Source organism: Microcaecilia unicolor, chromosome 10 (assembly GCF_901765095.1).
Source record: "Microcaecilia unicolor chromosome 10, aMicUni1.1, whole genome shotgun sequence".
Taxonomy (NCBI): Eukaryota; Metazoa; Chordata; class Amphibia; order Gymnophiona; family Siphonopidae; genus Microcaecilia; species Microcaecilia unicolor.
Genome location: NC_044040.1, coordinates 134,939,091 through 134,966,890, shown reverse-complemented (window position 1 = coordinate 134,966,890; position 27,800 = coordinate 134,939,091). Strand labels below are relative to the sequence as shown.

Below are 27,800 nucleotides of genomic sequence, written 5' to 3'. Positions count from 1 at the left end.
TATGGGCCTTCTCAGAGAGGTTTTAGTGAAGACTTACGCTGATACATCTTTCACATATCCTCCTCTGGTTCTTTGAAATGAACATGAATGGAAGGCCTAGACAAATGCTAAACGAAGCTTATACCAAAAGTGCTTCAATAGTTAAAAAATGATTAATTAGCTGAAACACATCCGCTAAGTCTTTTATTGCATGTAGACCTCATACTTGTTTACTTTACGTGTCATTCTCTGCATAAATTTTAGCAAACTTTTTTCGGACTCCTTAGTGTCGTTATCGACTTTCATATTGGTCTCATAGCTTAAAAAGGTATAAATGTTCCTTTGAGTCAGTTTTATTGATTCCGTTTTATAATGTGTAAAAGTTACTGAATATAAAAGTCCCATTTCCTTGCTTCCTATCTGTAATAGAATTGGCTTTAGTTCTTACTTATTCTGAAAAAATGCATTTTATAGCTTACATAAACACCTCTGTTTATATAGACACACTTCATTTACCTTCATATTAATTTAGAGGACATAGCTTCTTGCCAATCTGCAATGTCATTTTTCTTTACAATTTTCTCAAAACTTTCTGAAGCCCCAGCAATAATTCCCTCCTACTCCACTGCTTTATGGCACTGGTGTCCTGTATACTGTGTTTCACTGTTGATGCTGTCCTGTCTGTTCCAATGTTGTTATGCTCTTACTGTTGCTGCTTTCTGCTTATATGAGCTGCGCTGTTTGCTAGCTTTGCTGATCCATATAGACTGGAAGAGGAGCACCACAGCACTGGAAGGAAGGGAACCATGACTTCAGTGAGACAGGGCGCACCTATATTGTTGGGGGTGGGCAGTCATTCAAGTGCTGAGACCAGCATAATCATACAGTTTATACATTGGATTTATGTTCAATTGCTGTTGTAAGAATTCTGAGACATATATGGTAACTTTCTCAGAGTTTTTGTCCAGTTAATTTGTAAAGGAGTATTACTATCACTGCGTATGTGCGCAATCATATGGTCTGCGCTTAAAAAGCCCTCCATGGAACTGACTGGTATGGGTAATCAACCTATTTCAGGCCTTCTGTTTATCGAGAAACTAGATGAGCAGTTTGCCAGCAGCTTAAGGATTTTTTGAATGACCATGATATTCTTGATCCCCATCAACAAGTTTTTGTTCCTTGACATAATTCAGAATCCATGTTGCTCTTCATCTTTGATTCTGTTTTGTCAGATCAGGATGATAAGGGCAATTACACTGCTTATTTTAAGTTAGTTACTAATGTTTCTTCTGCATGTGATGTTCAATCCCGTTAGTGACTTGCCACTTTAGGAATTGGTGCAAATGTTTTGGCATGGTGTAGTTAGTTTTTGATGTGACAAGTTTAGCAGCTTCAAGTGGGTAACAAGGCTTCAAACTGGAATTATTTAAAGTGTGGAGTGCCTTAGTGCTTGGCACCATCCTTCATGTTATTTAATATCTGATTATATCTCTTATATCCACTTCATGATGTCTTGGAGTTTCATGTGTTATATTCCATATTTGTTTTTGTACATGGACAGCATTCATTTTTTTGATAGTATGTTGAAATAAGCTGACATGAATTTGATGAAAATAGGCCTTGACTGCCTTTTAATGAGGATCTTTGTCACCCAACAGTGTTGTTTGGGTGATAGATGAGATAAATTACATTGGGTCTTGTCACATGAGAAGTTAACGTTTAGACCTTGTATTAGGAGTGTAGTTAAAGTGCCTTCAATAAATTTCATGTTTATGGAGGTTAAAGCCTTTTCTTGAGACTGCAAATTTTTTTTATTTTATAAACTTTAATTTTATCTGCATTAAATTGTAATTCCTTATTTGTGGCCTGATGTCAACCTTACTAAGGCTTTGAAAATGATTCAAAATTTCACAGCCCAACGTACTGTGGTTTGCATGATCATATTGCTCATACTTCAGTGAACTTACATCTTGTGGTTCAACTTGTGCAGTAAATTGTGTGTGTTGACAAGTGCTGGTAATTCAACTTGTGCAGTTTAAATTGTTATTTTTAAGATTCTTAGGGGAATGCCTTCAGGTGCTCTTACTGTTGCAGTTATATCAATCTAATATAATAATTTGCTATGTCAACGTTCTAAAGTGTCTCACTGGGATCGTAACCATCTGCTGACGTCACTGGCCAGCGGTAGAACCCTGCTTGCCTGACGTCAGCAGGGGGTTAGATCCCAGTGAGAGACGCGCGTTGAAGAACAGCGGGAGCGGGCAGAGACGTCCCTACGTGCACGTCACCCCCCCTCCAAAATCGCCAACCCCCCTCTGCTACCCTCCCCTCCCCCCTCTTACCGGGGTCCCGGCGGCAGCAGTGAAGAGCGTCGCGAGTCTGCTGCCTTCCTTTTCTTCGCTCTCAGCTCTGACTCTGGTCCCGCCCTTGTGGAAACAGGAAATGAGGGCGGGACCAGAGGCAAGCTGAGAGCGAAGAGAAGGGAAGGCAGCAGACTTGCAAGGCTCTTCACTGCTGCTGCCGGGACCCCGGTAAGAGGGGGGGAGGGGAGGGTAGCAGAAGGGGGTTGGCGATTTTGGAGGGGGGGCGACTTGCACGTAGGGGGATGGGCGGGGCCAGTGTTGGGGAGGGCCGTGGGTGGAGGCATCGCAAGGATGTGTCTGTGACACAGAGAGGAGGGGGGACTGGAACTCGGGGGAGGGACAGAGGGAAGGAGAGAGGGAGGGAGGGCCTGGAAATCGGAAGGGAAGAAAGGGGGCCATGGGACTTGGAGGGGGCAGAGGGAGGGAGAGAGGGATAACCTTGCTAGCACCCGTTTCATTTCATACCGAACGGGCCTTTTTTACTAGTTAATATATAATTCATGCTTCATTCAGGGATATTTAGGGGCCCTTTTACTAAGCTGTGGTAAAAGGGGGCCTGCGCTAGTGTCAGCGTGTGTTTTTGACGTGCATTGAGGCCCCCTTTTACCGCAGCAGGTAAATGGCTGTCTCTCTTTTTTTTTTTTTTTTAAAGAAATAGACGTGCGGTAAGTGAATCACTTACTTCGTGGCCATTTCAGGGGGGGGGGGGGGGGGCACTTACCACCATCCATTGAGGTGGTGGTAAGGGCTCCTGCACTAACCTGGCAGCGTGCAGCACTATCCAATTACCGCTGGTTAAATACCAGTGCTACAAAAATAGAAAATATTTTTGTTGCACTGGAAATGGTATTGGGAGTTGGAACTACCGTTTAGCTGCTGCGGTAGCCCGGCGATAGTTCATGTTTGGCAAGTGGCAAGCCCGTGGTGGGCTTACCGCCGCTTAGTAAAAGGGCCCCTTAGTGCATTACACAGTCACATGTTTGTTAGTAGTTGGTTTAAGGACTGTTCATTTAGAAACTGTCTTCATTAGCTTCCCCGTCTTCTGCAAGAGCAGTTCTTTGTGGGTTATGCGTGTGCATTTGTTCGCTGGCGGCAGCCCCACCAGCACTTGTCAACTCACACACATCTGGATGAGTGCGACATGTGTGCACCCACTGTGATCTTAGGTTTCAACAAGAAAGAATAAGAAATATGGAAGCAATGACACACTGTACTATTGCATTAACTATCAATCAAATATGAAGAATTTACATAAGAACGTAAGTGTTGCTGTACTGGGACAGACCGAAGGGCCATCAAACCCAGCATCCTTTTTCCAGCAGTGGCCAATCCAGGTTACAAGTACCTGGCAAGATCTCAAAACAGTAGAATATATTCTATGCTGCTTATCCTAGAAATAAGCAGTGAGTTTCCCCCAAGTCCATCTTAATAATGGCTTACGGACTTTTTTTTTTTAGGAAGTTATCCAAACCTTTTTTTAAATCCCTCTAAGCTAACTGCTTTTATCACATTCTCTGACAATGAATTACAGAGTTTAATTACACGTTGCGTGAAGAAATAGTTTCTCTGATTTGTTTTAAATTTACTACTTTGTAGCTTCATTGCGTGCCCCCTGGTCCTAGTGTTTTTTGAAAGAGTAAACAAGTGATTCATGTCCACCTATTCCACTCCACTCACCATTTTATAGACCTCTATCATATCTCCCCTCAGCCGTCTTTTCTCCAAGCTGAAGAGCCCTAGCCACTTTAGCCTTTCCTCATAAGGAAGTCGTCCCATCCCCTTTATTATTTTCATTGCCATTCTTTGTACCTTTTCTAATTCCACTTTATCCTTTTTGAGATGCGGTGACCAGAATTGCACACAGTATTTGAGGTGAGATCTCACAACGCAGCGATACAAAGGCATTATAACATCCTCATTTGTGTTTTCCATTCCTTTCCTAATAATACCTAACATTCTATTGCTTTCTTAGCCACTGCTGCACACTGAACAGTGGGTTTCAACGTATCCTTAACAATGACACCTAGATCCCTTTCCTGGTCGGTAACTACTAATGTGGAACTTTGCATCACTTAGCTATAGTTCAGGTTCTTCTTTCCCACAGGCATCACTTTTTACTTGCTCACATTAAATGTCATCTACCATTTGGATGCCCAGTCTCCTAGTCTCGTGAGATCCTTTTAATTTTTCAGTCCTCTTGCGATTTAAGAACTTTGAATAACTTTGTGTCATCAGCAAATTTAATTACCTCACTAGTTACTCCCATCTCTAGATCATTTATAAATATGTTAAATATTATGTATAATATAAATATGTTCACTTACGCTGGTTTTCAGTGTATTCAGCTTCCAACTCATTATCTCTACATCAGCTTGATAAGCTGTTAAATCTTTAATTTTCTTTGTTTAGTAACAAAAGAGATCAGCAAATTCTTTCCTAGAAATTAGCACATCATTAGATGTCACCCGTTTATCTGTAGCCAAAAATTGTGCTGTCAAAGAGTTCTCTCAGGTGGTTTAATGCTTTAGAAATCCTATATGTATAAAATGCCTTCCTAGGATCTTCTACTTTCTTACAATAGCAAATCAATGCTACCTTATTTTTTTCCTTGTTTCTTCTGAATTTTCTTTCTGTGATATTGGTCATGGAGGAGTTCCATAAATCTAATGTTTTTCTCCACCCCATCTACAAAGTTTATTCCAACATTACCCTTTCTCTTTTTAAATTTCTCAAGGTCAAGACTAGGATATTTTTTTCAGTACCTTAACTTTTCCCTTTTAAAACCCAGAAAAGCCCATTGAAATGGAAAATGTTCTTCATTTCTGAGTAACAGCCACTCTAACTTAATGGTATTTCCTGCTATGGTGCCCCCATTGCCCTTTGGTATGAAAAATAGTTGGATAAAACACACAGACCAGCATATTATGGTAAGTTACTTTTATTCGAACAAGACTGAGTGGCCACGTTTCAGCTTGCACCTGCATCAAGGGCATACACTATGATTCTGTAGCCTTATTCAGCCTCCAAGTAGTAATATTATATCTGACAGATGTATCCCAAAAATAATCCACTTATGAAGGCTGGTATCAAGCCACAGGATAATAAAATTCCTTGTCATCATTCAGTGGCTTGATACTAGTCTTCATAAGTGGATATTTATTGGGATACATCTGTCAGATGTTCAGTTTCCAAGCAGTAAAATTATAAGGCTACAGGATCATTGTTTATGCCCTTGATGCAGGCATAAGCTGAGTCGGGTGTGTGACTTACCATACTGTTCTGGACTGTGGTTTTTGTCTAACTCTTTTTCATACCTGTTTTGTTGTTGTTGTTGAACTGTGCCTCTACTTTTCGTTTGCCCTTTGAGTCATGTGGTTGCAATTATGGTTAGTTTTCCTTTTGCTGTATTTTTGTTACACTAGTAGGTGTACTGTGAATTAGAAGCAAGTCTATGGCTTGTGTCTATGGGTGCTGTTATGGTCTCTGAAACTTGATGGTCCTGACAGGAAAAAAATTGCATAATCAACAGAAGATAAATGGGAATCATGTCTGTGTTGTAGTTTCTTCCTCTAGGAAGTGGGTGCAGTTTTCTCATTTGATAAGGTGGTATGGTGGTGCTTTATATAAGTATGTAGCCAGTCTATATATTTGTAAATGTATTTGTTTTCCTTAATTAATTTCCAAATTTGTATGTCTGGTTTCTCTTGTTTCTCTTATTTGAAGTTGGACTGAAGGAGGCAAGTTTAAGTTACAAAAACATAAATTAATACATGTTAAGTTCTTTATTTTGCTTTACACTTGATGCTTTACATAGAAACTGAGGCTAGTAGCATTGGTGGCAGAGTAAGTACTGTTTGAAAGTTTGTCTGTAATTACAGACTTTTATCCCCATGTATTCTAAGGTTATCGATACCTTTAGTGCTGGTGGTGGATGATTATGGTGCCATACAGTGAACACCTCACTAAAAGAAATAATATCGTGCTTCTTAGAAATCTGGGGAAAGGATCTTTTAAAGACTTCTTAACTTTAAAAAGGATTTGAAAAAACCCCAAATAGTGTCATTTATCAAAACACAAGGGGACCCTTTTACTAAGCTGTGCTAAAAAGTGGCCTGCGCTGTTTTTTAGCATGTAGGTTTCCTATGTGCTGAGGCCACTTTTAGCCTGGCTGTAAAATGGCTGCAATTTATTTTTTTCTATTAATGGCCACACGCTAATGTCCCAATTAGCGCAGGAGCCCTTACCACCACCTATTTTGTAGGCGGTTGGGGCTCCTGCTTCTAATCGGTCAGCTCGCACTAGTGCCCATAGACTAATCAATTAGCGCAGTGCACGCCTACTTTCTGCCTCCAAACGCCCCTTGCTAAAAAAATAGATTTTATTTTTTAGTATATGGGAAGCACATGCCAATTCCAGAACTACCATAGGACATCTGAGTGTATCCCACAGTAGTGCCTTTTTAACATGTAGCGTTCTAGTGCTTACCGCAGCTTAGTAAAAGGACCCAAAGGTTTTCTATTTTATAGCAAAACCTTCAGATTGTTAAATACACATAAGCAAAGGACAAATGATAGAATTCATCCATTTGTGAAAATGTAGCCATGGAGGAAGCAAACAGAATTTAATAACAGAATCAACCTGTGCTTGAGTTTGCTTTGATTTTGCTTGCATGTATGCATTTGCGGTTTTAGAGTAGGGCACAAACATGCTATTTTTCCTAAATGGAAACTTGGCATAGTGGAACTGCTTGCATATTGATGGTTAGGTACAATGATTTGTCAGGTCCATGATCTATTGCTTTGTGGTGTTTGTATTTTAAATTTGGATATTTCATGCCACTTTTTCAGATATGTTCAGCAGGACAATATATTGTCTGATATGTGAAAGAGCTGAGAATCCCTTAAGATGGAAGCAAAACAAAAAACTTACAACAGGTGGGAGGCCCTTTTACTAAGCCGTGCTCAAAAGCAACCGGCGTTGTTTGTAGTGTGTGGATTTTCCAAGCACTGTGGCCACTTCTAGTGTGGCAGTAAAATGTCTGCATTCTGTCTAATTTCCTATAATGGGCACACACTAATCTCCCGATTAGCACATGGCCATTACCATGGGAGCCCTTACTACTACCTATTTATTAGGCAGTAAGGGCTCCCATGCGAATTAGGCAATGAGTGGCAATGTACCCCCGCTACCTGATTAGTGCAGGGCATGCACACTCTCCGCCCATAGATACGACTCCTGTGTCAAAAAAACCCACATTTTTGCACGGGGTTAGCATGCACTGATGGGTACACTACCGCAAGATGCCTTAGCCCGTCCCGTGGCAGTACTTTTTGGCGGTGTGGTAGGAACGCACTAGTGCCTACTGTGGCTTGGTAAAAGGGCCCCGTAGTTTGTTGTGATTTTCTAACTGCTATCAGGAATTGGTGTTGTGATGAAAGCTGTGAAAGTATATAATTAAAACAGATACGGTGAAGAAAATCTATTCATCATTTAAAATATTGTGTTTTCATCTTCAAAAGAGCAGCTTGGACTATAGTCACAAAAATTAGAGCCGTCATTTACATCCTGTCCACTACCCCAACCTATTCAGTAAGAAATAAGTTTGGCCACTTCATCCCTGTTTCTGCACTCACCACCTATCGAAACCCCTATTTACCCCTCAGTTTTCATGTGTGTATATGAAAAATATATCCAGCTGAGAAAAAGTTAACTTCAGGTACCCATTATTATAGGTCTTATATACCAGTTAATAGCCATCTACTGTGTTAGAAAGGCAGATTGTTCTTTTACAGTTTTGTCTCTGTGGTTAGATACTGAAGCAAAGGTTTGTATTTTTGATGTTGCGATAGTTTCCTCTTGGAGTAGGGTATTGAATGTATCAATGAGATATCTGCTAATAAGGGATCCACCAGTGCAGTGTTTTCCAAATAAGGTTACAGGGTCACAATCAGTCAATGGGATCATGTGAAACGAGGCCTTTCCCTTTCCCCCTTCTAACTGGACACCTGCTTCCCCGTATCCTCCAAACATCTGCTGCAATCTGCAATAGGCAGCAATTAGCACAGGATTACATACAGTGTACATACACCACCTTCTCTTCCTCTGCCTTCTTGTTAGACCTGAAATTCATACAGATGGTTGAGGCCTGTGAGCATCTATTGACCTCCTGTTGCTGTTACCACCATTGCCACCTCATTTAACTTCAGATGATTTCCCACTGAGTGGGAAAATTGCTGTGGGAAAAGAAAAGGGAGTATAGAGGTCTACTTTGTTTTGGTGGTTGACTGAAATTTTGTGGATTTTCATGTGTTAAAATGGAGTTTTATTTGAGTAAAGTTTTGGGAAATGCTGCACTGATGAAAAACTGCCACAAAATGTGAAAGCTTAAGGTAGAAATCAAAACCTGGTTATTCAAACTATCTTACCTTCACTCCTAATCCCTTATGAATTTCTGTTATGAGACCATTATGCTGCTTTTTAAAAATTTCTTTTATGCTATCTTTTAAAATTAAATTTATTAGCTGCCTAGCAGTATAATCCGTGCGCTCTGCAGTCTTTCAAGCACTTTTAATAAATGAAATGTTGAGCTGATTTCTCTAGTATTGAGGTTCAGGCAATAAGATGGTGATAGGAGCATGTTGAAAGTCTCATTGAAGTCCTAATTCATCCTGCTTTACTGTGTTTTAAAACAGCAGTAAACTGCCCATAGAGTCTGTATTCCTCTACCTACGCTTACCAAAAGCTTGAAGTAGAACAGTAGTTCTCAAGTTGCTCTCTGAAAATCCTTTATCAACCAGTGGGCCGATACTCAACCTCAGCAGACAGCATGGGTTTTTTTTCCTTTTAAAACACCAGCTGAAAAAACCCCAAATCCGGGTATCTGGCAACTTTATGGTGGCTGGCATTGAATATCAGAATTCAGCAGAGACCAGCTGTAATATTCAGTCTACTACCTGGTAACTTCCAGCTCTGTCTTTGCTTTGTTCCTGTACCAGCAGATAGGCTCAGCTAAGCCATTTATCTGGATAGTGATGGCTATTTGGGTACATGGCGTAAATATTGGGCCCCAAGTTAAATGTGTTTTGTTATTTTTGAGGACTGGAGTTTTGGAACTATTTAAATACAGGGTATTCCCGTTGCTACTAAAAGTCCACTATCATGGAACTTTGAAGTAGGGATAGGATATAAAATAGCAGTCTCGGCACATGATCACAATCTCGGCTCTTAAGCCAGGTATTTGCTTGCCTATGGACATTTTTGCTGTTTTATTATTCAGCTTTTCTGAGTTTGTACAAGTCAGTAAATCCCATCTGTGGTTGAATATCCAGTTGTATAATTGCCATAAAATCAATAGAGGGAACCTGTTTTAACATTTATTTAATATTTTTTCTATCCGGATTTCCTGTTTTTCTGTAATTGAATGGGTTAAAATCTGCTAAGTTGTCACACACAAAAGAAGGTTTACAAATTGAACCTCACTTAGAAAGATAATACTTTGGGGCCCTTTTAAAAAGGCGAGCTAGCGTTTTTAGCGTGCACTAAAAATAAGCACATGCTAAATGTTAGAGATGCTCATGTATTTCTATGGGTATAGCTAGCATTTAGCTTGTGCTAATCATTAGCATGCACTTAAACTGGTAGCATGCCTTTGTAAAAGACCCCCTTTGTATGGTAAAAAAAAAAAGTCATCTATTTTGGTTTGTCACTGAGATTTTAAGGTCTGTCTTCCCCTCTTTCTCTCTCCCACCCATAGAAATCCTTATAGCTTATATTGGCATTTGGAAGACTGAGTCCCAGAGTGACATCTCTAACAGGATCAAATTTGGGATCTGAGAACTGTTTGGGACTGGAGTGTACATATTATACATAGAAGCATTGACGATCCCCTACTGAAAACATTTTAAAGATACAGTGCTCCCTGAGAGCACAAGTCACAGGAATATATTATGTATTCTCAAACAGATACATTTTCAAAACTGAGTTCTCTATAATTTGGGACAGCAACTCATCTTCCCCTCTAAACTCCTGCAGTGCCTTATGTGCTTTGGTTGCAGTTACTGGACAGCCATGTATATAGCAGCTGAGGACAAGATGGCCTTCAAAGTCAGACAGAGAAAAAAATTAGACACGGGAAGAGAGATTTTAACCTCCCTCTTGACACCCCTAACCAGCTTCCCAGGATTACAACTCAGGGGACTGGGACTTAATATACTGCCTTTCTGTGCTTTTTCCAATTACATTCAAAGCGGTTTACATTATATACAGGTACTTATTTGTACCTGGGACAATGGAGGGTTAAGTGACTTGACCAGAGTCACAAGGAGCTGCAGTAGGGTTTGAACCCAGTTCCCTAGGATCAAAGTCCACTGCACTAACCACTAGGCTACTCCTCTACTCAAATTCACTCAACTCAGGAAACATGAGGTTATTTTTAAGCTACGTCTGGCTATTTCTGCTGTTTCAGTCTACCAGCCATCATCTATCCTCCCCATCACCACCCTCTTCCACTCTGTCCCACATCATAGTTCTAAATTTAGAACTTTTTAGGGTAAATAGCTTTTAGTGTAAGCCATTTTCTCTTAAAGATATGAAGTATTTTATTACTAAGCACATTATGAGTAATTTTACAAAAGGACACCAATGTGGAATGTCCTAAAAGGCACCTATTATAAAGGCAATATAGCACACATATACATCCCATCAAAGAACACACTCATTAATATATGTGTGTATATCGGACCATCAGAAGTGACACTGGTAAATAACAAGCTTTTTACTGAGTGATAAGCACAATAATCATCGATAATTGTCATCAGTCCAAAAATTATTAAAAAAAAATATATTTATATATTTTTATTTTTAATATTCTAAATTCCAAATCCTTTAAAACATTTCAACATATATTTAAGTGGAAAAAAACTTGCCTTCTGAGCTTAAGCATGAACAGGGACCATTATCCGACATGGACTCATGTTTCGCAACAAGCTGTATCACAGTTGAGTCCCCTGCAAACACAGATATTAACTGCTAAAAAAAAAAAAAAATCACACATCTGATTTTTGGCTTGTCATTTTGATATTCCCAGCAACTTGTCTGACATAATATTTAAATCATATACTATGCCACATCAGTGATTACTTGCCAATGCCAACATGGCAGTATATTTCTAGCATAGTAACTTAGTCATGTGACCTTAGGTGATACAAAGAAGCCTATCATAGGGATCTATGGGTTCAAATTAGTGTCACTCATTCTATTTCAGCATTCAAGTGTAGGTGCCTTTATACAATATAGGGACCAACAACCAGTTCTGGTAGTACACAAATGTACATCTGTTCCGAAAAAGGTGTAAATGGTCAGCGTGTGTGCATTATAAAATATATGTGCATATTTAAATTCTACTTTTACTCTGTCCAAACTATGCCTCAGTTGTGCCTGAGTGAGGTGTTTGTATAATATGTACCATCTTGTTGGTGCATATGTATGTGCTTATATTTGGTCATGCTTATATTTGTCCAAGTCTTAGAAGAGCCCTTTTCCACATGCAAACCCCATCCTATTTGGAGAAACAGCAGCACAGTATCAACCCATAGCTGTAGATAGAAGCAACTTTTATTTAAAAAGCAACCTTTGTATTATGGTGTAAGTCACAATATCCATTAGCTCTAACTCCTGACATGGTTCAGCATGTATAATGCTTGCATCGGGGCAAATTAATAATGCTATTAGGATATGGATCATACCTGAACACATGACTAGGGGCATATAAACATATAGAGGCATATTTTCAAAGCAGTTTGGGAGGCTAAGTTCCATAGGTTTCTATGGAACTTTGGGAGGCTAAGTGCTTTGAAAATGAGCCTCATATTGTCCTTTAGGTACCAGAACATAAAATGTAAAATTATATCCAAAATCATATCAAAAGGAATATAGTAAAGTCTCGATTATCTGACGTAAACGGGACCGAGCTATTGTTGGATAAATGAAAAGTCAGATAATATGGAAAACAATGATAACCCCTTTAAAAATGTATGGAAAACATACTTTATGCATAAAGAACAGGCATAGGGTATGTCTGTTTAAAATCTAGTATTTATTAACACTAACCAGCAGCGTGTGAAGCTGGAAAACAGGAAGAGAGCCTGCATACTTCTTAACAGCAACATGATGATGTTACCAGGGGTCTGTTGAATATGCCGGATGGTTAGATTACTGAAGGTTGGAGGATTAGCGAAGGTCAGATAATCGAGACTGTACCGTAATAAAATATGTACCACTATTCTTCCAAAGACTGACTAAAGAGGGCTCCCTGCGCCCAGTCTGCACTGTTAGAAAAGAACTGCATGTAAATCAACAGGTCACATAAATATAGCAACTACTATAAAAATCTATAATTAAAAGGGTTATTCTGGTGCTGACCTCAAATAAATATATATATAAAAAAACATTTTTACCTGATATGCAATATATATACAGTGCAATCCGCTTAAGTGCAAGGGTCTGGGACCAAAGAAATACAGGCAGTTAACCGGAGCGTGCACTTAACCGTTGTGACCCAAAGAAGCTTGACATCTGATAAACATATGTTCAGTACTGTTTATTATACGTACAGTATACAGTCTCCGTTAACTGACGTTAGGTTTACTTGAAGTAATCAGTGATAGTCCTCTGTACACTCTTGTGTCTGTGAGTTCCATAGACTACGTCTGCCAGACGGTAAAAATTGTCTTAGCACTGACATCCAGTGGCCTCCAGATAGGCCCGCACGGCGTTGAGACTCTCCAGCACTCTTGCAAAAGTGACAGGAGGTGGTTGAATTTCGTCAGCATGTGCCTCGCTGCTCATTTCATCATCTGTTTCATCATTAGCCATTGCCTGCATATAGTTGCATATCTCGACATCAGTGCTGTCGTCAGCTGTTTGTAGATTGTAATCCACATCTACGTAGTGATGAAACTCCTCTTCAGTAACAGCGGCTGGGATGTCAATAGCCTGTTCATCTGACGCATTTGCAACAGCTGCATCTGTTTCGTCCCTCTCCACATCCTTAACAAAGCTTACCCGCTTGTAGCAGTTCACAATGGTTGCCTGTGTACCTCGATTCCAGGCTTCTTTCTGCATATGTAGGGAATCCAACAGTGATAGATTACGAGCCAATTCAACAGCACGTTTATCCTTGCCAATCTGGTCATCCATAACGCTCATCAGACAACGTAGCACAAGAGCCCGATAATGTTGTTTGAAATTGGCTATTATGCCCTGATCCATAGGTTGGATCAGAGAGGTAGTGTTTGGTGGCAGGAAGACCACCTTGACGTTAGTCAGCCTGACATCATCCCTGTGTGCAGCACAATTATCACAAAGCAACAAAATCTGACGCTTTTGTGCCCGCATTCTAGTGTCTAACGTTTTTAGCTACTGCTTCCAAATTTCCCCAGTCATCCATGAATTTGCATTAGCCTCGTATGACACAGGAAGTCGCTTAACTTTCTTGAAGCAACGGGGCTGTTTGCTCTTTCCAATGATGAGGGGTTCCAACTTCTCACTCCCATCCACATTGCAGCAAAGGAGGATCATCAGTTGGTCCTTCGATGTTTTACTTCCTGTAGTTTCGGCTTGGTTGAATGCAAGTGTTCCATCCGGAATTGCTCGCCAGTAGAGACCGTTTTCGTCAGCATTGAAAATGTCACGAGGTGCAAACTCGTTCAAGATGATAGGAAGAACTGAAACAACCCAATTTTCAGCACCAAAGTCATCAGCGTCTTATTTTTCACCATGCTGTTTCTTGAATTTTATGTTGTTCCTCTCCTTCCATCTTTCCAACCATCCAACAGTGGCTTTGAATTCAGTTAGTCTAAAACTTTCAGCTAGCTGATTAGCTTTCTCCATAAGCAGTGGACAACTGACAGGAAACTGCATGCTCCTGACTTGAGAAAACCACCGAAGAGCATCTTCTACATCCTCAGCTTTTCCCACCCGTTTCCGTTTCCGTTGTGGATTTGTATTTTGCCAGTCTTCCAGAAGCTGGTCTTTCTGCTTCAAGATACGTGAAATTTGACTGGGATTGACACCATATTCTTTAGCAATAGATACTTGACTTTGTTTTCTAATTTTTTAAGAACTTCTATTTGTTCAGCCAGTGTTAAAGTCTTACAGTTGCGTGATGACGACGACTCCAGTGTACACTCTAACAACATTCTTTTGCTTATTCTGTCTGTGGCAGTTAACCAATGAGATTTCAAATTTACTGCCCCTTTGTCACACACCTACAAGGAAGTCTGAATGCTACAGTAAAATAGTAAGCTTTAAGCAAAGTTTTAAATAGGTGCTCTCTAAACATAGGTAAAGGGGAGGGAATTCCAGAGAGAGTATCAAGATGGTGAAACAAGAGTTTTGAGTAATGTCAAGATTGTATTTTTAGGGTCAATTTATCCCTCCCAGTATGGTGGTCCACCCACCAATACCTAGGAATAAATAAATCACCCAAGGCTGCGTTTGGTTAGAAAAGCAATTAGATATTTTATTTTCTCTCTACTCACCAAGTATAATTATAATTGACAATTGCTTTTGGGAGACTAGCTGCCCATACAAAACTACCGGCTGTCCAGATTCTTCATTGAAATAGGAAGTACATTCATTTTTATATGCTCATTCAGGATACAGGTAAAATGACATATTCACACCTTATTGGATATATGTTAATTTTGTGGTCAGTACCTTAATGACTATATATGGTAACATAACAGTTAATATTTCCTGGAATTCTACTGTACGTGCTTGGCCTTTTTTTAGTATTGCTCGGAAAGCTTGGTCATCTTCTTGCGAGACCACTCAGTTCTACATTTTGACCATACCTTCCTGGGTGTAACTGACTCTGCCCTGTTGGTAGACCGCACCATCCTGTTTTTGAGGTTTTTGCACCCTAGCCCCTTCCTCATTTTGCTGCATGAAGGTGTCACAACAGCTCAGGAGCTTTACTGTAACTCTAGAGTTCAACTTAGAGTTACAGGCCTGTAATCTTCTCTGTCATTTTTAGATCTTGAGCCAAAGCCAGGCCTTGAACCAAAGCTCTTAGCTATGATGATAATATTCAAGATGAACATGGCGGAAGAATGGTATAGATAATAAAGGGACTATTTTTCTACCTGGTGGTATGGCTACCACCAGGTTGTGCATGGGAAATCGACCCTACGCTGGGCTCGCTCGGGAGCCCAGTGGTAGATCTGGCGTGTGCCGTTTCTGGTGCTAGGAAATTTTAAAAAATTTCTAGTGCTGGGGGCTTGCCCAGCAGTAATCAGGCAGTGTTAAGTTAGCACCGGAGTCCTCACTTTCTCCTAAATAGACAGTAAGGGCTCCCCCAGCAAATGGCCGCACGCCATGTGTTTCATTAGCATAAGAATATCAGAATAGCCATACTGGGTCAGGCCAATGATCTGTCTAGCCCAGTATTCTTCCAGCAGTGGCCAATCCAGATCACAAGTACCTTGCAGAAACCCAATTAGTAGCACCATTCCATGCTACCAATCCCAGGGCAAGCAGTAGCTTCTCCATGTCATCTCAATAACAGACTGTGGACTTTTCCTCCAGGAACTTGTCCAAACCTTTTTTAAACCCAGATACGCTAACTGCCATTACCACATCCTCCGGCAACGAGTTCCAGAGCTTAACTATTCTTTGAGTGAAAAAATATTTCCTCCTATTTGTTTTAAAAGTATTTCCATGCAGTTTCATTGAGTGTCCCCTGGTCTTTGTAGTTTTTGAATGAGTGAAAAATCGATTCACTTCCACCCATTCCAAACCACTCAGGATTTTGTAGACTTTAGTCATATCCCCCTTCAGCTGTCTCTTTTCCAAGCTGAAGATCCATAATAGCCTTTCCTCATATGGGAGCAGTTCCATCCTCTCATTGTGGTCGCTCTTCTTTGAACCTATCCGTTATATATTTACTGGCCCTTTAAAGAAATTTGCCTTTTACCCACAGTGGTAAAAGGTAGCCATAGCGCATGGCATTCATGCGCACTGACTCCACTGAGGGCCACCTTTTACCATTTGATAAAAGGACTCCATGTTTTCTGGGAAGAACAGAGCATTCTACTCAAACAATAGGGTATTAGGTGGTTAGCTAAAACTGTTGGAGAACCTGAGGACTGAATCTTATAACTTAATACTAGAGAGTATTTTGTATGCAATGGGAAGTTGGTGCTGTTAAGAAAAGAGGGGTTGCATGATCAAACTTCCTACGGCCACAATGGTAGGAATGGTTAAATTGAAGCAGCTTTAAGAAATTACCTGAACCTTTTTTCCCTGCCCTCTTCCCTTCCCCTTGAAAAAAGAAGCCCTGTTTTCTTACCACAACTGCTTGTGCTTTAGGTAATAATTTGGTCTTACTGTCTTCTCTTGTGTCAAAATCCCTAATATGAAAGAGCTACACTACAGTTCTTGAAGAATCTGACATAGCAGCTGAGCCCTGAGTGCCATAGAGCTGTGCTAGATGATACCTGTGAGCCTATAGCTGAGCATTTCATCACAGCATACTTCATAGTGGCAGTGCTAACATGCTGCAGTCAGGCATGATTTAGTTTACTTCACTTGTGTTATTGATTGTGGTATATAGTGTAATTTTTACTGGAATTGTAAAATCGTTAGTTATTAATGTAACATTTTATATAATATTTTGAGATCTTTGTCATTGGTATTAAAATATGACAACCCTCCTGCACATTGTGTTCTTCAGTCCATTCCATTTAGGATACAACATAAGAACAAGTCCATCAAGTCCAGCATCCTGTTTCTGACAGTGGCTAGTCTGTGTCAGAAGTACCCAGCAGATCCCAAAAAGTAGATTAGAGAGATTGTGCCTGGCACCTTTGACCCAATTCTGATGTTAGTGTTTTCTGTAAGCTAAGTTCCTACACTGTTGCTAACCTTCTGGTAACTTGTTCTCATTATTGTCATTTTTACAGAGGGTTGAGGTCAGCCTTGTGATAGTGTTAAACAGAGAGAACTGGTAACATTGATATGCATTCTTGTGGCACACAGCATGAATTGGTGGTGTGTACTTAGAGAATACTGCTCAGGAAGGTATGTACACTAAGGCTGTTCACCATTCATGCCTTCTTAGGACACTAAACTCATGAATGAAGTTGAGTTATAAATCTTTAGAATACTGTATTAGTCTTCTGTAAATATGTTACTGTTTTACAATTTTTTAAAACTTGTTTTAAAGTTCTAACTTTTATTGCCAAGTGAGATCTCAGTGGTTCCTTGTTCAGGTCTCCTAGATTTGTAATCTATGGTGGTATGAACCAAGCTCATGAAAATTCCAAAGTAAAACCTGTCATACTAGTTGTCAACTAAAAGTTCTGCTAAAGTTTACTACAATCATTCTCAATACAGCACAGAGATTGTAGAACTTTTCCCTGTGTATGATCAAAATAATCCTGGATTTTATATTGATCAACCTGAGGAGGGGACAGGGATTTGAAGACTGACAAAATTCTTGTGGTCTAGCAAAGAAAACTGCAACAATTTAGGTGACTGTCAGCAAATCTTTATGGAAAAGAAGCAATGCTGCAGCTGACACTACAGTTTGGATAAAGTAGTGTGGTTGCCTTATTAGTCCACTTTAAAGGTAATAAATAGAAATAAAACAAACAAGAAACTCATTTTAAGGTGATGATAATTTTAAATCCATTTTTTTACTGGATTCATTTTTAACAAGCTTTAGTTATTGCAGGAGTGGGCAACTGTCACCATTTAATTTTATGCAGCCTGCGAGACTGAGTGCTTTCTCTCCCTTCTCTTCCCTCCCTCATTGTGGTGATACTACAATTGGCAGAACAGGTATCAAGGCTACCTGATGCAAGGCCTTGAACATCTGCGCATGCCTAAGGCCTGCCAGCTTCCGCCCCCTCCAAAACAGGAAATTTGGAGGGAGTGGAAGTCAGCAGGCCTTGAGCATGCACAGATGCTCAAGGCCATGCACCATCTTGCCTTGATTCTTGTTCTACTGAATGTAGTTTCAGTTCATCAAAGCAGGGAGGTAATGAATGAAACATCATGATGAGTTGAGAGCTAGGGAATTGCTGGACCCCATGTGGTGAGGGTAGGGGGTTCTTTGTGTGGTGCCTACCAGGGAAAAGCACTGACATTCATGAGGCTGTCCATTTAGAAAGGTTGCCCACCCCTGAGTTATTGGAATATGAAGCTGAGAATAGATGTCAAATATAAGTCCTGCAATTCAACTGTAGTTTGTTTGTTACTATTTATAACCTGCAAAAATGATCAAACCGTTCAGTGTGATGAGTAACATACATAACTTGATGACAAAAATGGAATTTAAAACATAAATTATGGACATAAATGGTTAAAAACAAGACAGGATATTAAATAGCATTGGAATAGGCCATTTAAATGTGAAGCAGGTGCTATACTTTTCTTTACCTTAAAAAGAGTACTTATGTGGTATATCCCTCTCTTTGTCTGAAGACTCAGTTTTTGTACGATTATTCATAACTTGTTGCTTCATGTTTCTCACCACGCAGCCATCTTGTGTGGTCCAAGTGAAAAAAATATATACTGGTCAATATTCAGCCAGCATCGGTCAGCGTTTTCTTTTATTTTTAAAAGCTGCCAACGAAATTTAGCCCCATATATTCAGTGCCAGGCCATGTGTGGCCACCAGCAATTTAATATTTGGGCTTGACTGGACTGCTATTGGCTGCCAAAACTTATCCATGTCCCAACCAGTATTCATCTGGGACCTATGTAGAATGCTTATGTGGGTCCCAGCTGAATATTGGCCAGGATCTGCATGCGGAGAACATTGTCTAAGCTCATCACCCTCCTGAAAGAGCTTCAATGCCCCTTCCCCAAATCAGCTCCCACCCACCCTTCCCTGAGCTCAAGAAGGCCCCCTCAAGCCTGTTTACTGGCCCTAGTGGTTTAGTGGTCCTTGAGATAGGAGTGAACCTCACTTGGGTGCCTCAGTGAAAATGATCAATGCAACCTCTAGTGGTAATCATGCGGTACTGCGCGTCTGCTTCTGGGGTGAGTGGGAGAAGGACCCGTGCATTTTGGCCCGACTGACAGCTATTTGGGTGCCAGCCAGTATTCAGTGCTGTCACCTGTATAGTTAAGCAGCCAAAGTTAAGACTGGTATGTATGCAGTCCTGTTTCGTCATTTAGCTATGTGGGCACCGGCACTAAATATTGCTGGCACTTGCACAACTGGCAGCTTCTCCTGACTCCGCCTTTGGAATGTCCATCTCTGGCCCATTTCAAAAGTGGCTACTCAGAGCCAATATTTAGTGGTACTGCCTGGCTAACTGTTGTTGAATATCAGTGGTTGGTCCACTGAGTGTGATTTATAAGCATATTTTCAAAGCACTTAGAGGCATATTTTCAAAGCACTTAGCCTCCCAAAGTTCCATAGAAACCTATGGAACTTAGCCTCCCAAAGTGCTTTGAAAATATGCCTCTTAGCCTTCCAAAGTTCCATAGGTTTCTATGGAACTTTCGAAGGCTAAATGCTTTGAAAATATGCCTCTTAGGCAGGAGTCTCTCCTACCCACTTAAATCACTTTGAATATGAACCCCATAGATGACATGGAATCTCACAGCTTATGTAAAATAAACACCTTCTTATCCTCAGGTATTCACATCATCTGGTATGTGAACTAAGATGTAGCTATCACTTCTAGAAGTAGAACCACATGGTGGTTGGGGGGGGGGGGGGCGGTTAGACCAAAAAGAAAAATGTAGTTGATGACCATGCAGACTCTTGATTGTAACTTCAGACTACAGAACAGAAATCCATGAAGAACCATAATTTTGTAGCGAATCAAATCTAAGTTCTTCACACAGAAGAACAGTAATATTTGAAAGGGACAATGATAAGACAACCATATTAGTTTTGTGGAAATAATAGGCAATAAGTGGGCTCTCCCATAACCATGCTACATCTGCTAAGCCAGGAAAACTGTTGGCACACTTAAATCTTCATGGGGGCATTATATAAGAGTAACTTGATTATTAACAACATTTCTTTGATCCACATCTTTCTAAATGATCAGTCTCTTTGGCTAACATATGATTTCCTTAAAAAAGGAAACCCCTTGTTTTACTGAATACAAACAATGATTGTTTAAATACTTTGAAATAAGTTTTTGCCAGTCAGTACAAATGAGTACAAACCTTTGAACTAGCTTTGGTTTTTGTATGTTTTCTCTGTAGTTTTCCAGGTGAAATGTATCTTAATATCCCTAGGTGTAATAGAGAGATTTGTCTCATAGCTTTAGTATTTTCCACCAGAGTCTAGTGGCTTTTTCTTGGACACATTTTCATTAAAAACAGAATCACATAAATTCACTAGAGATTAAGTTAAGCATCAGAAGATTTTATTGATTCAGTTCTGTTCCCATACCTTCTATAATGATGTGGGTAAGCACATCTGGTGGGGGTGCATTGCCCTGAGATTCTATAGAGACATGCATAGGAGGTTTCTTAATGTATATTAAACTTGATTTATTTTTCCTATGGTGGATTTTTTTTTTTTTACAAATAAATGGATAATTTTATTTTTTACTCTTTTTTTTTTATCTCTTGAAATTTGTTGATTTATATCTGACGATTTGTACAAATTGAGTATGTTTTCTTTATTATGCAATAAAATGTAGAAAATGACTTATTTGACAAAGCATGTTTCGTTTTAGCTTTCTTTTTTTTTCTGTATACTGTCTGACTTGGGTGAGTTTACACAGATTAGTCCCAGTGGGTAGATCCCTTCAGGCTCCTTTGTCTTGTTTGGTTAATGTCTCCATGTGAGTTTGTTTTGTGCAGAAACAAACCTTTCTTAAGTCTAGGGTATAGTGGATATGATTTACCGATCTTCTCTATAATTCCCTCATTGCTGAGACTTCTGCACCTGTAGGGGATCTATACATGAACAAAATTTGAAACCAGTGGTGCAGGTAAAAACATAAGAATAGCCATACTGGGTCAGACCAGTGGTCCATCTAGCCCAGTATCCTGTTTCCAGCAGTGGCCAATCCAGGTCACAAGTACATGGCAGAAACCCAAATAGTAGCAACATTCCATGCTACCAGTCCCAGAGCAAGCAGTGGCTTCCCCATGTCTGTCTCAGTAGCAGTCTAAAATAATAGTCAAAATTTGGGGGTTTTGTTTGGTTTCTTTGTTTGAACCTGAGACTGCCAGATCCTGATGCAGCCACCTTCCAGGTAGAGCTATGCTAGGTCATATGGTACTATAGTAGAATTCTCACCCAGTGTGTCTCTCTTACTCAAGCTGTAAAGGGTTATGTGGGTGGGTGAACAGTAGCTAAGATGGGACTCAAACCCAGTTCCCCTGGCTCCTAGGCTACAGCTCTAACCACTAGGCCACTTTGAAGCCTATATGGAAAACCTGATGCTTCTTGGCTATACTTTCTTTACTGCAAGCTATCTATCCCCTGGGTCAGTCTAGATGAAGCTTTGATGATGGAAGTCACAAGACAAGTAATGGGTACCTTGGGGGTTATGAGCACTTCATGTTTTCAGAATGCCAAAGGAAAATCTGTAAGAAACGTGTTTGCGCATAGTAAATTAAATTTACTGAGAGCATGCTTAATTTGCAGTTTCACTGGCACCTTTCCAACCCAAGCAGTTTTCAGCCTGTGAGGGCATGCCTGGGTTTTGGAAGGGATTGTGAAGAGCAAGCCAGTATTTATGTTCTTGAGCACATTCTATGAGTCTTAAATTAAAATTTAGGAAATTTCTGTAGTATAAAGTACCACTACTAGCAAAACAGGTTTTTAAATAATTCCAGTTAGCAGTTCTACAAGTATCAGGGTTTCCTTTCTTTTGTTCTGAGCTTTTTCATTCTTGAGGAAGTATTCGGTGTACAAAATGTCTTTAATAAACATGAGTTTCAATTAAAGAATAGCATACTGGCATATTGATTAATTCATCAGAACACTGAGCATGTAAATTATAAATCAGTTTGATCTGAAAAGTAGACTCTGTGGAACAACCTTTTTAAAACTCACATAAGAACATAGTTGCCCTACTGGGTCAGAACAAGGGTCCATCTAGCCCATCATCTTTCCAACACTGGCAGGCCAGCTCACAAGTACTTGGTACAGCTCCAAAAAGTAGGGCTCTCCCCAAGTCTACCTTAATAATTTATGGACATTTTCTCCAGGAATTTGTCCAAATCTTTTTTTTAAACCCAGCTATGTTAACTTTTTTGTTTTTTAATTACAACTTGCTCTGACAGTGAGTTCAAAAATTTAACTATACATTGTGTAAAAAAATTATTTTTTTCTATTTTCTTTAAGTGTTCTAATGTGTGACTTCATAGTGTCCCCTGCTGTTTGTACTTTTTCAAACAGTATATAATCGATTCATATTTATTCATTCCATTCCGTTCAGGATTTTATAGATCTCTATCATATCTCCCCTTAGCCATCTCTTTTCTGTCATATGAGTCGTACCATCCCCTTAATCATTTTGATTACCTTTCTCTTTACCTTTTCTAGTTCCATTATATCTTTTTTTGAGATGCAGTGACCAGAATTGCACACAAGATGCGGCCTCACCATGGAGGGATACAGAAGCATTATGATGTTTTTTTGTTTTAATCTTTATTTCTTTAGTAATTATTCCTAGCATTGTGTGCTTTTTTGGCTATTGTACACTGAGCAAAAGATTTCAATGTATTGTCCACAGCAGTGATTCCCAAACCTGGTCCTGGAGGCACACCAGCCAGTTAGGTTTTCAGGATATCCACAATGAATATTCATGAGACAGATTTGCATTTAGTGTATGCACTGTCTCCACTAAATGCAAATCTCTCTCATGAATATTCATTGTTGGTATCCTGAAAACTTGATTGGCTGGGGTGCCTCCAGGACCAGGTTTGGGAACCACTGGTCCACAGTGACACCTACTGTAACTCCTAGTTAGGTATACCTCCCATCATAGTACCATGAAACTGCAGCTGATCTCATTCTAGTACACTAGCTGCTGCTGCAAGAGAGGAAGTACCTAGTAGTTAAAGCAATGGGCAGAGAACCAGGGAAGACAGGGTTCAAATTTTGCTTCTGCCACTAACATTCTTTATGACCTTGGGATATATTGCATCAGTATATTTTTCACCACTGTAGAGGGTTGCATATGGCCAGTAGTGATATAAAAATAAGAAGTATTAGGAATTAAGTGCAACGTCTTCTGAGAAAGAGCATTATCTGCTGTCCCTTTTAAGATGATATAAAGACATATTGCCATATTTAAAGCAGAGTGAGTTTAAAAATAAATAAATTAGGTTCCATCCTTGTCTGTACTTCAGTGAAGGAAGTGTTTCGTGATTGTATAGTAGTGGTGATGTTGGGATAGTTTAATGTCATTTCATCTTTATTTTATTTATTTAGCTGCCTTCCTATTGACATGAGCTGCCCAAGATGGTAATTGATGTATATTAATAGTTCATAATCAGTTAAAAAGCAGTAAAGCATATTTCAAAACACACACAATTTAAAAACCACAAAATCCTTCTTCCTCTCATAAAATGCAGCCACAATCAGAGAAGCAGAAACCAGTAATGAAATGTATTTCATTTTATCCTCCTAGTCAATCCAAACTACCCAAAATACACCTGATTAGTTTATAGGAACAAACAGAATGGGGGTCAGGAAAAGTCTACATTTCTATTTCTCTTTAGATTTATACAGTACCTTTTTCCCTCTTAAGGACACCCAAAGTGGCTTTCATGTGAAAACAGTAAAACACATTAACATAATTCATCAGTATGTTCTATTTGTGTATTTAAAATATTTATATCCCGCCCATGCCTAGTTCTGATAAATAAAGCACTAGACAACACAAATACCAAGCCTGATGCATTCATTTATCATACCTAAAAAAAATAAATAATTACTACACAAACAATAATTGCCTTAAAACATACTTATATAGTGGTTAGTGCAGTGGACTTTGATCCTGGGGAACCAAGTTCAATTCCCACTGCAGCTCCTTGTGACTCTGGGCAAGTCACTTAACCCTCCATTGCCCCTGGTACAAAATAAGTACCTGAATATATGTAAACCGCTTTGAATGTAGTTGCAAAAAAAACCTCAGAAAGGCGGTATATCAAGTCCCATTTCCCTTCCCTTATGCATTCCTCTCACCCGGAGGGCTACTGAGCTTCCCTTGGGGGGTCCTTTTACTAAGCTTTTACTAATATATGTTTACTGCAGATTACTGTGAGATGCATTGAAGTATCGCACAGTAAGTTGCAAATGTGTGCATGCTAGCCACATGCTAAAAAATATTTATTTTTTGGCCCAGGGGGTGTGTCTGGGGCACAGAGTGGGTATTTCTGCACCAGTCAATTAGCTCATTGGCATTGCAACGCACTAGCACAGGATTAGCGCTGAGCTCTTACTGCCTACAAAATAGGTGGCAGTAAAAGCTCTCACACTAATTTTTATTATTGGCCACGTGCTATTGGCAACATCAGTTTCTTAGGTCTCAAAAAACAAACCACAGTACAATCTTGTGGAGAAAAGTGAAAGGATTGACCACAAAAAACTCAGAAAAAATTTTGAAAACATTTTTTGTAAGTGAAGGAGAGGTTCTCAGAGTGTTAACTCACCCAAACAAAGCAAAACTCCAAAGTAGGTTCCACCTCTAAGGGTGGACAAGTTTCTCAATCATTGAACGTCTCCAAGAAATTTTTAATTTTCACATGAGCAAACCAAAACCAGTGCTCTCATTTAAATAGTGATACACCCTACACCTAAAGGAAGTTATAAGTATTTAGTTACAAGGTCAATCCTGTCACATTCTCTACCAACCTCATGCACACAATTCACAACACTCACTAGCTCAATCTTGCCACTATTTTTCAGTTCTAGGAATGTAAGTATGCTGCTCTAAGCTCTCCATATACTTGTAAAGCTATAAATCATAGGAGAAGAACTCAATACTATCTTCAAGTCTAATTTAATCTAATTTGCTCTAAAGGTTCACAGCAAAAAGAGAAAAGAAAAGTGCCTCTCTTTTCTGTGAGCCTTTAGCATTTAATATTCCGAGTTCCTGAAGAAGATTTATCGAAACCCTGCAGAGTAGAACTCGTTATGATTCTGCTAAAGAAGGCAGCACATTGAGTCACGTCGAGCAGTGCTGAGATGCTGAAACATTGAGACTTTACAACGCTGCGGGACGCTGAACCGCTGTACTGCCGAAAGACGCAGAAAGACGCTGGAACAGTTGTAATCAGTCGGGTGCGGTGCATATACCTGGCAAGATTAAATTAAGTGCGTCAGTGTTTATTATTTAAGTTATTGAAAAAGAATATAATACATACATGCAAAGTTATGTTGACTAGGAGTTTGCCACGCATAGAGTGCAAACATTTCTGTCTGGGAGTGTATATGCGTATATGTGTATATTATGTCATCAAATCTGCGAATATATTTGAAAAAGCTTGGCGGTCAGTTGCTCTCTGAGGGATTAGTTATAAATTAGCACTCATTTAAGAAAGTTATCTATAACGTTTAAGAGGGTATTAGCATATGAGGATATGAGCATTAGTAGGTGAACATGTTATTCAAGTATCTCTAAAAGAGCTCTGATAATGTTCAGAGCAACTTAGATTAAATTAGACTTGAAGATAGTATTGAGCTCTTCTCCTATTATTTATAGCTTTACAAGTATATGGAGAGCTTAGAGCAGCATACTTACATTCCTAGAATTGAAAAATAGTGGCAAGATTGAGCTAGTGAGTGTTGTGAATTGTGTGCATGAGGTTGGTAGAGAATGTGACAGGATTGACCTTGTAACTAAATACTTATAACTTCCTTTAGGTGTAGGGTGTATCACTATTTAAATGAGAGCACTGGTTTTGGTTTGCTCATGTGAAATTTAAAATATTTCTTGGAGACGTTCAATGATCGAGAAACTTGTCCACCCTTAGAGGCGGAACCTACTTTGGAGTTTTGCTTCGTTTGGGTGAGTTAACACTCTGAGAACCTCTCCTTCACTTACAAAAAATGTTTTCAGAATTTTTTCTGAGTTTTTTGTGGTCAATCCTTTCACATTTCTCCACAAGATTGTACTCTGGTTTGTTTTTTGAGATTTATTGCGTATTTTTACCAGAGAAAGTGTTGGGAATCAGCTTCTTGGGGGCATTGAAGTATTTTTAAGGAGGCTATCATGGACTCATCTTCCAACTTCAACTTAAAGGGTACGGTCTCTGCTACCCTCTATATAAAGACAGAGAAGGATAGATCTGAGGGGGAGGGAATCTGATCCTAGCTTCAAACAGGGTCAGATGAAACAAGGTTGAGTGGACCTTCTCTGAGCCTTAGTTCACTCCGGCTAAAAGATGATGGCTCTCTTGTAATCTAGATTTTGTCTTGTTCACATCTGTTAGCATGGGCATGCAGCATTTCCATAAGATCTTCTGTGAAGGATGATTTTGGTCAAAAGCTTCTAATGCCATTCTTGCAAAATGATATGAGGGAGGAATTTAAAGCAAACTACTCTGATTCCTTCAGTGCGCTTCTAAGTTGGTAATTGGTTATGAAGTCAAACAGGACAGAGGCACTGAGAGAACATTCTCTGCAGCATTATGCATGCTACACTTGATCTTACCCAAAAGGCAAAGAAGCAATAGAGAGAGAGCATGCATCCTAACACTATAGTAAGGAAGTGCACTAGTCAAGTCCAACCCAACCCAGTTTCTGAGTTCTCATTGGATTGGGTAAACTGAGAAAGGAGACGTGGAAGAAATAAAAGGATTTGTTTCATTATTTCAGAGGGAAGGGGTTGAGAAGATGGAAGGTGATGCTTTGTACCCCTTAGTGTCATTCTGCTTGCATGTCCATGAATTTGCCAGGTCTTGGAATAGAACCATGCAACCATTGCAAGAGCTTGGCCTGGCACTGCGTTTGGTATGATAGAGACTTGCTGTCACTGCATCAGAACATGAGCATTGAATTTAAATCTTTCCTATTCATTCTCTCAGATCTATGGAGAAAAGGGAGAGGGATGCACAGTATGTATCCAGAAAAGTTTTAAAAATTGAAACCTTTTTGATGGAAAACAATTGTTCTTTGCTATGTTTCTGCTGCTACAGAACCTGTGGTCTGTTGATGTGTGGTTTCCTGTTTTCCAAGCATGCTTGTAATTCATGACTTGGCCCCTGAAAAAGCTTGCTTGGAATGAGTTTCACAGCAGTATGTTTTCTTTATCCAAATGAGAGCTACTTCCAACCCAGAGCAAATACAGCCAACGTGACGTCATTTTGGAACAAATACAGCAATTGCTTAAATTGTTAATCCCAGAGGGCTTGAGAACCCCTCTGCTAGATTTCAGACTCAATGTTTTGGTTTTGTGTAATGGTTTTGAGGCTTTACATAATCTGAAAACTCTAATAAAGTGATTTAAAAAACATTTT

General features: G+C 39.6%; 1 protein-coding gene across 3 annotated transcripts in view; it reads left to right on the top strand.

Moving 5' to 3' along the window:
* FARP2 (FERM, ARH/RhoGEF and pleckstrin domain protein 2) overlaps positions 1–27,800 on the top strand; it is a 750,352-nt gene that overhangs the window by 471,935 nt on the left and 250,617 nt on the right. The gene's annotated exons all lie outside the window — the stretch shown is intronic.